The sequence below is a fragment of the Biomphalaria glabrata genome, chromosome 10, assembly GCF_947242115.1.
Source record: "Biomphalaria glabrata chromosome 10, xgBioGlab47.1, whole genome shotgun sequence".
NCBI lineage: Eukaryota > Metazoa > Mollusca > Gastropoda > Planorbidae > Biomphalaria > Biomphalaria glabrata.
This window is the reverse complement of record NC_074720.1, coordinates 30790384-30801724: the sequence shown is the minus strand read 5'-3', so window position 1 is coordinate 30801724 and position 11341 is coordinate 30790384. Positions and strand designations below refer to the sequence as shown.

Here is an 11341-nt window from a genome sequence, read left to right as displayed (position 1 = left end):
TTATTTTTTATAGAGATTACTTTACGAGGTGGCATAGTTAATTATTCCAGTAGTTCGTTGAACACCTATTCAGATCTCACGGAACACTACGGATTTCGCGGAACACAGTTTTGGAAACACTGATCTAACTGATGGTTTTGTAGAGGGTCAATCTCTCATTAAGGCCTCAAGGAAGAAACTTTGTCTTCATGCTTACATCCTTAAGAATCTTACATGTGTAATGGTGTCAGCTAAATGGTTGTACCTGCATCGAGTACATGTAGCCTATTGCTACAATTTTCATTTCACCTACAGTATGTCCAAGCGATGATTCTGACTCACAATATCACTCTTTAGATCAGCATCCGTTTCATTATTCTTGTGTTAAGAACGCTCTCAGTGAAAGATATGGATTTCATATAGATCTAGTCTGAGGCAAAAATTAGATGAATAATAAAAAAACAACAGCGAGATATATGAAGACCAGAACTGAATGCAATTGGAGAACTGGACTGGAGTAGATCAGCATCCAGCGAAGACAAGAGGGTCGCTACTTGCTCTGGAGGGCCATCGAACGGTGGATAGAGGGAGGGGAGAGAATGGAAAGGGAGGCGAGAGGAGTCTGTGAGCTGGCAGTGTTCTTGTGTAGCTGCAGGATAGGAGTATTGAATATTTTCTGGGTCTGGTTTAATGTTTAGAAATAGATGTACATTCAGTAAGTATTACCATTTTTTTAAAATTTGTTTACTATGTATTTAAAACTATTATAGACTTTTCTGTCACATGATGTGGATCTGTACGGTGCCTGTCTCACTGTCTGTTGTCTTCTTAATTGTCAGCCCACTTAGACTGTCTTAGAGTGTATACTTTTTTCTCTATTAGTCAGTAAAGAAATAATGGTTGTTGTACTGTATGTCAGTTTGTCTGTCTGTCGGACAGTACAAATGAATTTATGTTTATTTTACATTAAGTCTATTTGTAAGTAGATGAATACAATGTCTTTTCGACTGGATTGGTGGTCTATTTATTTATTATTTATTTATTTAAACAACTATAAAATATCTGCTTCAGTTTTTTTTTCTGTTTGCCTGTTCTGTATGTCTGTAACTCTGAGATTATTCCCCCGCCCCCTTTTCCCTCGTTGACTGTCTACCTGTTTGTTTTTCTGCCAATAAATAAATAACCGTCTGACTCACTTTCTTGTCTGTCAAGTCAGTGTTTTATGTATATTTATTAAGAAATAAATACTCGTCTATCCATCTTGTCTGTCAGTCTGTCCGTCCATTAATCGATGGATCAATACATCTGTAATTAAGTACATGGCATGACAGTCACTAATATACCAGGGATGAAGCAAGTGAGATAATGACTAATGCCCCTGGTCACGTGGGGTTCCAGAGACTGAAGATTTAAGAAACGTTTTACAAATTTTGTTGACTTTGTTGAGGCCCAGTTGGACAAAAAGACAAATTTACTTGAGTGTTCATATGTCCTGTGTAGAGTCCTTATATGTGTTTATATACGCTCAATTTTCTGAGCACTCCAATGACGCACAAAATCAAACTGTGCTTTAATTGTTTAACGTGAAAGTGATTTCGTTGGAAATATATTTGCAATCATTTAAAGCCAAAATAGGCCTAAATTATACATTCATATTCCGTTCACTTGATGTTGTTTTCTATCTATCTATCTATCTATCTCTCTATCTATCTATCTATCTATCTATCTATCTATCTATCTATCTATCTATCTATCTATCTATCTATCTATCTATCTATCTATCTATCTATCTATCTCTCTCTCTCTCTATCTATCTATCTATCTATCTATCTATCTATCTATCTATCTATCTATCTATCTATCTATCTAAAGTTTCATAGCCAGATATAATTTTACAGTTCAAGAAGGCCAGTGAGACTTCTTCGAGTGGATCTGGGAAGGGTGGGCAGAGGATTAAAAGTATTAATTAGAAGATTGGTCAACCGACTACTTGACTTCACTTCACTCTTTGAACGTCTTCTTTACCGCACCCCCCTCCCTTGGGTTTCAAAATGGAGGTCTGTGCCTGGTTTGATAGAAGGATTCCATGTGACGCAGGTCGCTAGAGAGATTGTAAGGTTTAGTCAATAGAAAGAAGGGCCGGACGGGAAATACTGACAAGCTTGACTTTGCATTGTTGATGTTAATGCTACTGGCCTTCGAAATTTGAGGACAAGAATCTTCCAAGAAGTGATAGACTGGAGAAATTACTCGCCTTCAAAATCACCAGCTCTGGGTCTTGAAAAGTTGCACAGTAAGTGTGGGTTTGGGGGGAGGGGGGACGAAAAGCAGTGTTGCTTAACTTACGGCCTGCGGGTCTTTCTGGTCAATCACTATTTGCGGCCCCTTGAATTTATTTTTACCATAGTGCAGTCACGAGTGTCGGTTCCATGAATCTCGATAAGTGATGATGATACGGTCCGTAACACGCGCGATGGAAATGTGATGAAAATATGATGGAAATGTGATGAAAATGTGATGGAGATGTGATGGAAATGTGATGGAGATGTGCTGGCCACATGACTCTGCTCGTTAACCGTTGGCCAAAAGTTGCCCTATAGATCACAAGGTCTGAAAGAGGGAGCTTTACTACTTACTATGTATGCATAATAATCAGAATATTAGGTCAAATTTATAACAAAGCTCACCCCATCTGTCTGTCTGGTTTTAAATTTTCAACTCGTTATTTCTTCCACGTCCCATTCTCAGATCAAGTTGAAACTTTGCTGATTATTCCTTGTTGCTAACAAAACATAAATCAATAAAAAAATGATAAAATAAATTATTTTCTTTGATATACAAAAAATAAATAAAACCTTACAGTATTGAGAGATATGGTTGTAAATATGGAGTTCTTCTCCTTTGATGAGCCATTTTCAATATTTTTCTTTTTTGTTTTGGGTCAGACCCAAACTACGGGAAGAGATCTTTTAGAAAATAAATCTGCGGGCCACCGAAAAGAGAATGTTCTAGCTAAGGGTCAAGAATAATGTAGTCATTTAGAAAAATTGTTTTGATATACTAGGTTTGTACACGTTATTTCTCCAACACCCAATTACGGATCAAACTGAAATTTTGCAAAATTATTTCTTTTTGAAGACAAACGAGAATCAGCTAAAAAATGTGTTCATTAATTAGTTTGTTTCGGTTTCTCGAATAGGGGAAAGAAATTGTAGTTGACTGATGTGGTGTTTAAGTATACTATGTAGGTCTCAGATTTAAAGTTTGAAGCTAACGATAGATAACTATAAAACCATCTATTTTCGTATTCGAATTCAGGTCGTTCTTTTTTTTTTCTTTTTTATAAATGCATTTAAAAATCGATTACCTAGATACCCCCTTCTTGCGCTAAACAATAATAATTGGTACAAATATTTGTAATCGCTCAGATTTATTATTGATGGTCTAGATATACTACACATTTAAATAACCAGTGATCCAAAGTAATTGATCTAACTACGCTGAATAGAAGCTTTGTTGCCCTGATTGTTGTAGTATAGAAGTATATGCATATAGCTGTTAGACACAATCAATGTAAAAAATAAATAAATAAAAAACAAATATGAGAGCATAAGCTAGTAGTCAAAACGAGATCCGTTTTTAGTGGTTATGTCAAGGTACCAAGTTCTCAGACATAAATCCGAAACCGTTCATAGTTCAGGGTTCATAGTTGTACTTAACATTATTTGGTTAATATCAAAGCTAAAAGTTCGGCGCCACACTCAAAGAGTTTATACAAGACGAAATTATTTTAAAGTTCGTGTAATGTCTTCCAATTGAGCTTTGCTTCAAGCCAATCCCAGGTATAAACTAGTAAGTGTTTCCTGAAATGTTACCTGATGTTTGGATATGTGATAGAAGCAGTGGCATGTATTACATACACCCTTAAGCTCACCAATACGTTAAGCTCGCTCTGGCGGTATTCTTCCCACTTGAAATCCCCATTGAAGACCAATCTCTACCATTTGACACCGAGATCCAGGAGGTCTGATAGAATCACACCGCATACAAACTGTAATAAATACAAAATAAAAAACAGATTCCTGGCAACTAAATTATAATCATACATATAGCCTCAATGCATTTAAACAGAACATTCATGAGTCATTTCTGGCACACAATCAATGTAAGAATTAACTTAACTGAATAGATCATATCAGCAAGACAGTAGCTGACGTGACACTGATGGCTGTATAGCTAATAGCAAAAAGTTAATTAACCCTAAAAAAATGCACTTCAATAAAACCACATACTCTCATACTTAATACTGTGGTGAATCATTTGTATGCAATCAAAGTAAACAAAACAGTTCACTACCCAAGAACACATGTTATTGCACACTACTACCAGCACAATATTAATTCTATACAAACAAATCCTTAAATTCAGATACATTGTTACCAAAACCATCATTAATATCTCTACGGATATAAAAGTTCTTGAATCACATTTTTAGTGTCGAATTATATCATATCAAACTCAGTAGAAAGTCAGTGGAGGTTTTTCAAACTCAGTTCTCCAAAGACTTATTTCTAAATCCTTGGACTAGTCTCCAAAGAGTCAATGTTCCCGAGCATCACCAAGTCATTGACAGCTGTGAGTGAGGTTGAGATCTACAACCTTATGGGGTCTTCACTGAAAAGGTTTGGAAGTTTATACTTCTGTAATGGATGATTTGCAGGTTATTTAAGAAACGGAATTCTTTTTTCCGAATTATTCACTATTTATAAAAGTTTACATTGCCAAAAACATACAAATCAAACAAAGCAAGTTTGATGGTATCTCAACCAGAAATTTAAAAACTTATTTCAGAAATGGTTGAAAGTTCGTAAGTTATTTCATTATCCTATTTTCTCGCTTAAATTTTTTTTTCAAATCCATAGAAGATTACATTGGCAAAAACACACAAGACAAAACAGTTCCATTTTGTTCACAATGATTAATATTGAATATATTGAATAGGGCTCCGACTAACTTATTACTAATTCTTCCACATGAACGAAAAACTATAAATATGAAAATGTAACATGTTATTACTTACTTTCTGCTTAGAACAACTAAGTAACTTTCACCATCAAAACGGTAACTGTTAATTCTACTCAAATATTTCTTTTTATTAGTAGTTTCCTTTCTTACGTAGTTCTAAAGCCAACATATTTTGAAACCTATGTTTAATAGAAAAAAAAATATATATTTCCTTTTTTTGTATCCAAGAAAGCTAGAGCTTATCCAATATATCAAGATAGAACTGAGTAGCTGATTCACTAACTGTCCCACTTAAGGGCGCTAGAATGGCGCACTGTAAATGACACTAGGGCTAATGATTCAAATAGATAAAGTTTCGTTTTCTTTCAATCTAATTTTCTTCTGTTGATGTTTTTTTATCGACTTTTTATCTTTTGGTCCTCTTTAGAGTCTCAACTAGTTGGAGGCTGGTATATTCTTGATTTCTTTCAATTGAAACCTTTAAATGCCGCTATTTCTTTGGCCTGGTATTTGCAAGTCCTAATGCCTCTGTGGTATGTTGGTACTCAACTTTTTCTTTAACATTGATTTGAAGGTTCTCATGAGGTCCAATCAGACTTTTCATCTTGAGACTCGCTGGCATCTAAAATGTGCATGAGACTCTTTGTAATGGGGGCTACATTCTTCTCTGTTCACATTGTCCTACTCAAGCAAGTATCATTGTACTCAGGGCATAGCCAGCGAGCAGCTTCTCCTTTAAGACGATGGCTTTTATGTCTTGGCTGACTTCTGGTTCTAGTCGGTTCATGTTGAGGTGGGTTTGTGGGTTAGACCCTGCTGACGTCCTTCCAGTGCGAGACATTTCTGTATCTCTTCTTGTGTTTATACATCATCTAGTTCTATGTCGTCTGCTGAAACATAAGTATGTCATTCTTTGCAATGCTCATTCCAATTTTTTTCTTTTTCTCCTCTTTTTTTTCCTCTTTCTCTCTTCCCCCCTCCCTCTCTCTCTCTCTGGCTGTGTCTTTTTCTATCTCTCGCGTTATTTTTTTCTCTCTTTCTTTCCCACACTCTCGTTTTCTCTTTCTCACTCTCTCTTGTTTTCTCTCTTTTCTCTCTCTTTTCTATTTTTCTATAACTTTTGACTCTTTTTATACTTCTTAAACTTTCTTTCTTTCCCCCTCTCTCTCCCATTCTCTCTTTCTCTCGCACCCTTTCTCCCTCTCTTTCTCTCCCAATCTCTCCTGCTCTGTCTCTCTTCCTCTCTTTCTCCCCCGCGCTCTCTCTCTCTACCTCTTTTCTCTCCCAATCTCTCCTGCTCTCTCTCTCTCTCTCTCTCTTCTACCTATGCTGACATGCTCCTACACTTCCTGTTTATCTCTTCTCTAATGTCTAACTTCGGATCTCTGCCTATAACTATTTCCGACATCTAGAGTATACAGTTAAAAAAAGATCCCAGGTGGTCACATCCTCTGGGTGGGCTCTAGGAGAAATGGGCCTATTCGTAGGAACACCTTCCGATAGAACAACTAAACTGTTCACTTGGTCTGATGATTGGTACAAGGTACTTCGTTTTTTTAAAATGTTTGCAATTTCAATGTTCATAGTTGTGTGCTACCAGATACGACCGACTGCACTCTGAGCTCAGTAAACTGGTTACGATGGGCAGAAAAAGATAAAACTATTAAATTGTAGATATTCAACGAAGCTTCAGGTCGAGAACTAAGACTAACTAAATAATTTGTTTAGCATTAAAAAAAAAACATAACAAAAATAACATTCCAAAACTATTCAAAGACAGGGTCAAGAAACATTGTTCTATCTGGAAAGGTCTTTACTATAAAAATCTTCAAAAGAAAGACAGATCGAGATATCGGGGTTCATTGTAGCTCACTTTTGTTCACTGTTCTCTGTTAGTTATCACTATTCCGGTTATACTGTCTGTAAAGCTACCGTACCTTATAATCTGTTTATTATATTAATACTTCACACGTGACTTTTCAGGTCATTTATTTCCTCCTTGAATCTATATGTTCTGGGATTAGGTTTAGGAGTATTGAATTTCAATCAACAACGACATCATCTCATTTCATCTTAACGACATCATCTCGTTTCATCTCAAAGACATCATCTTATTTCATCTCAAATCACCATCACATTTCATCTCAAAGACATCATCTTATTTCATCTCAAATCACCATCACATTTCATCTCAAAGACATCATCTTATTTCATCTCAAATCACCATCACATTTCATCTCAAAGACATCAACTCATTTCATCTCAAAGACACCATCACATTCATCACATTTCATCTCAAAGACATCATCTTATTTCATCTCAAAGACACCATCACATTTCATCTCAAAGACATCATCTTATTTCATCTCAAATAACCATCACATTTCATCTCAAAGACATCATCTTATTTCATCTCAAATCACCATCACATTTCATCTCAAAGACATCATCTTATTTCATCTCAAATCACCATCACATTTCATCTCAAAGACATCATCTTATTTCATCTCAAATCACCATCACATTTCATCTCAAAGACATCATCTTATTTCATCTCAAATCACCATCACATTTCATCTCAAAGACATCATCTCACTACCAAAAAACCGACAAGAGTGCCTTAAATAGAGAGACTAAATGCCTTTATTCAATGATTTTATGACTAAGGGAACAAAGTAGTACATCTGTTTGTTTCTGTGATCGGTGTATCTTCTGTAATTTAAAATTCAGGCTCGCTAATCGAAACAAAAATGTTCAAAGTGGCCCTCGTCTTCAAATGTTTGGTGAACCCTTAGCTACACGATACTCCGCTAAAGGGAAAGATAACTCCTACCCACCAAATTGCTTGTCTCTTTCAGTGAGATGAAGACGTCGAAAAGGGGAGAAAACTTTGATCAATGACATTTGATAATGAAGAGTACTAAACCTTGTCAGGGCCTGACCTTGGACACCCAAGGTTAAGAGGGAATATATGTGATGCTAATGTATGTGTGAATCTGATGGGGGAGACAGTGCGGACGGAAGTATTGATGAGTGTCCATACAATACACTGGCAGCCTACCATGCTGGCAAGTACACAAGAAGAGTCCTAAAGCTTTGTATCACGATAACTGGTAACTATCAATGTACTACAAGATCTACTTTGAAGTATCATTTTTTTCCATTTTTTCTCAATGTCTCTCTCTCTCTCTCACTCACTCTCTCTCATTTAGTTTCTCCCTCTCCCTCTTTGTCCCTAACTTTCTCTTTCCCCTCCTTCTCTCTTTCTATCTACCTCCCTCCCTCCCTCAATTTCTCTCTCTCCCTCACTTTCTCTCCCTCTTTCCCCCTCTCTCTCTCGCTCACTCTCTTGCTCTAAGAAATCCTAAGAATTTAATAATAGCTCATTTAAACATTACACATTTCAGCGCACACTTTTCTTTTAAAGACGTATCATGGCGGGTGTAAAAACAAATTCTACTTGGAATCGAGTCACCCAATGTCAGCGTTCACTAAGTTACCTTCTTAATAACTAGGTAAGCTCCCTTTCAGAAACGAGTGGTCTGTGCTGCTGATGATGTAAGGCTCATCTGTTTTTATGGCCGACGGTTAACGGTGGTGTCGTATGACCAGCACAACGACCTTCAACCTTTACTTTCCCCACCTAAAGTCATAGACCCATCAGAGTACGATGTCACAAAGGGGCGTCCTAAACCTCAAGCAGCTTAAGATTCCAGCCTTTCCAACTTCTTGATGATGCCAGACATCCACGAACGTGTCAGGTTGGCCTTACGACGCTGCGCTGCAGACGGCGTAATGAGGGTTCCTTTACGTACATCCCATGAGCATGTCTGCATGGGCAGTCATCCATTGCAGATATTTGTACTCAAAACTAAAAACACAAATTATGTTTTCAAAATTATCTTTAAAATATGATGGTTCTTGATGATGGTGATAAGATGTCAGGAGCTTAGCAATTAGCTAACAGCTTAAGTTGGAGCTAAAACAACAGTTAGTAGGGCTTAAAAGAACAGTTATAAGCCTGTATCTAGTCTATCTAACTCAAAATCTGTATTTAGAATATTGCCGGATTAAGTATGTCTTTTATTAAACATATATCCGTATTATTTATTTATCGTGAGTTTGGCCTGTATTTAGTATATACCTTGTATTTGTATTTTGGTAATGAATTATTTTATTTGATATCTCAAATAAGGGATATAATTTGTACTTGACTGGAGTGTTAGTATAAGCTGAATTATTCCCTGTTATAGGTCGTCGTCTGAGTCTTAGTGAACACCACATGAAAAATTGGAAATAGATAGCTATAGAATCGTCCATGCTCAAGCAGAGTGGTTACCGTGTTGGCATAAGAAGCCTGTGAAGGTTTGAGCCATGTGTTTGAATTCAAATCGTTCACCCTTTTATTTTATTTTTATAAATGCTTTTTTAGTGTTAGTTTAGATCTTTTACAAATAAAATTCCATGACTGATCCAAAACTAATTGATACCTTTTACCTTTAGCTTTACCTATCCCTTAGTCTGTTGGACCGTTGGGGCACCAAGCAAGATTCGTCAACCATCTTTCTGCATTCCTCCCTGTCCTTTGCCCTGTTTAGAACCTCTTTCAATGGCAGGCCCGTCCATTCTTTTATGTTGTCCTCCCATTGCTTTCTCTGTCCGCATCTTCTTCTTTTTCCTGATACTGTTCCCTGAAGGAAGGTCTTTGCGAGCCCCGAAGATCTTGTAATATGGACATAGATTTTGAGCTTGCGTTTTATCACTATTGTAAGCAGGTCATCATGGGGTACGATCGCTGCAGTTACCCTGTCTCTAATCTCTTGGTTTGTGATGCGGTCTTTGAAAGTGATACCAATGATCCTTCTGTAGCTTCCATTGCTAGGATCCTCCTCTCTAGCTCTGCAGTCAGCGTCAAAGACTCTCAAGCATATAAAAAATGTGGCCATGACGAGGGAGCGCATCAGTCTGATTTTCGTGCTGAGGGCTAAGCCTTTGTCTTTCCATATTATTTTAAGTTTTGAAAGGGCTGCTGTGGACTGTGTTATTCGGGCCAATAGTTCGGGTTTCGTTCCCTCATCTGAGACAATAGCCTCGAGGTATTTGAAGCTGCTAACACTAGTCAGGTTTTCGCCTCCAATACTGATACCGCTTTTAAAGCCCTGTTGGCTATTGGTCATAATTTGTTTTTTTTCTGCATTTATTTGCATACCATATGCTGCGGACGTTTTGTCAATGCGCATCACCAGGTCAGCTAGTTCTTCTTCTGTCCCTGCTAGGCCATCAATTTCATCTGCGAAGCGCAAGTTAGTAATTCTTCTTTCTCCAATGCTTACAGTAACTTCATAGCCTTAGAGAGCATCTTCCATCATCTTTTCAAGGAAGAGTGTTGGTGAAAGTACGTAACCTTGTCTTACTCCAACTAGGGTTTTGAACCAGTCCCCAATATTATTGTTGAAGTACATCGTACGGTGGCATCCTTGTAGAGGTTCTGGATAGCTTTAATTATGTTTTTTTTTTATTAATGTTGTACTTTTCCATTGTCGCCCAGAGTGCCCCATGCCATACTCGATCGAAAGCTTTCCTTTCTTGGTGTTGAAGATATTTTTCACACAGTATGCTGAGGTTTAGGATTTGTTCTGTTGTGCTGCGACCTTGTCTAAAACCTGCTTGTTCTTCTGATATGATTTTGTCTGCTATCGGTTTTAGCCGGTTTAATATGATTTTTAACATGACTTTGCTGGGATGGCTTATGAGGCTGATGGTGTGATAGTTTTGACAGAGTTGTAAATTGCTTTTCTTTGGAATGGTGATGATGAGTGATTGGGTCCAGGGTTTGGGCCAATCTCCTGATTGCCAGATCTGGTTGCATATCGTATAGAGTGCGATTATTATGGTTTCTCCTCACGCCTAAAGAAGTTCGCCAGGAATGTTGTCAACTCCGGCCGATTTTCACTTTTTCAGGGCTTTTATTGCTGCTGCTACTTCCGAACAAAGAATCGGATAGTCGTCAATGTTGGAGACTGCCGGGACATTTAGTATCTCTGGATCTCCTGAGATTTCAAAGTTATACAACTCTGAACAGTATTCCGTCCATCTTTTCAACACATCTTTGTCCTCGGTTAAACATCTATTGTTTTTGTCTTGTATTGTGTTTGTTCTTCCATGCTTTGAGGTAGTGAGGCCCTTCACTAGTTGGTACGCTTTTTTACTGTCATTCCTGTTAAGTCCCTGTTCAATTTCTTGACACTTATTCTCTATCCACTTTTTCTTCGCTTCTTTCATTCCCTTTCTAACCCGTTTGTTGACGCTTTTGTATTCGTGGACATATTCTTGGTCG

At 37.4% G+C, this 11341-nt stretch overlaps 1 protein-coding gene across 4 annotated transcripts in view; it reads left to right on the top strand.

The window, feature by feature from the left end:
- Positions 1–556: 556 nt before the first annotated feature.
- The window catches only part of LOC106075228 (uncharacterized), a 214262-nt gene continuing 203477 nt past the window's right edge, over positions 557–11341 (top strand). For 2 of the 4 annotated variants that reach the window (XM_056043823.1, XM_056043826.1), the window contains exon 1: positions 557–694. The gene's annotated coding sequence lies outside the window, so the exon portion shown is untranslated. Of the gene's footprint in view, positions 695–8431; positions 8520–11341 lie in introns of those variants that run through there. The other 2 variants (XM_056043827.1, XM_056043825.1) reach the window with 2 other exon arrangements.